This window comes from Palaemon carinicauda, chromosome 9, assembly GCF_036898095.1.
Source record: "Palaemon carinicauda isolate YSFRI2023 chromosome 9, ASM3689809v2, whole genome shotgun sequence".
NCBI classification, from domain to species: domain Eukaryota; kingdom Metazoa; phylum Arthropoda; class Malacostraca; order Decapoda; family Palaemonidae; genus Palaemon; species Palaemon carinicauda.
In genome coordinates, this window is record NC_090733.1 from 122,352,149 (window position 1) to 122,352,895 (window position 747).

Sequence of the window (747 nt, forward strand, 5' to 3'; positions counted from 1 at the left end):
TGGAAGGCCAGCAAGGCTTAGATCCCTATACAATCAGAACGAGTAACATTGAGCCAATTCTTCGATGTATATCCTCCACTGGGGTAATTCAAAAGCCCTTATACAGATCTCATATAGTCTGTTTGTAATTTGTCATTTTTGGTTACTTATTGGATTTACTGTTTTTTGCATATTTTTCAGAATTTCGTAGGTTTAAAATGTATTGGAATTTTTTTTTTTTTTTTTGTATCCGACCTTTTGGGGCACCAAAGTAATTGGTCACGACTAGAACAAAAAAACTGAGGAAATAAAAACAAGTTATAAAAGACTAATCAATTCTAAAACAAATAAAAGATAAATACCAATTTTATATAGATAACTGATAAACTGTGAAACGAGAATTATATAAAGTTGATTAACAAGGAGGTGTTAGATTCCAGTGCTTGATTAGAAAGACCTTTCCAAAATTTGATCACAACCTGATTAAAAATTTGTTCGAACCTTACTATAGAAAGCCCAATACGATTTGTATTGACTGGTTACCTATTCATATTTGATGGGTGGCATAGTCTGGGAAGATCAGAAGGCAAATCATGGCCTATATTATAGGAAAAAATAAGCATCATGCGCAGTAGATTCATTGAAATAATCAAATCGGTGATAAGGCATCTATTAGATCATAAGTTCTTGTTCAACAATTCTAGATATTCAACTGCTGAAAACCAAACAGGAGAACAATACTTGAAACATGACAATAAAATAATTTTC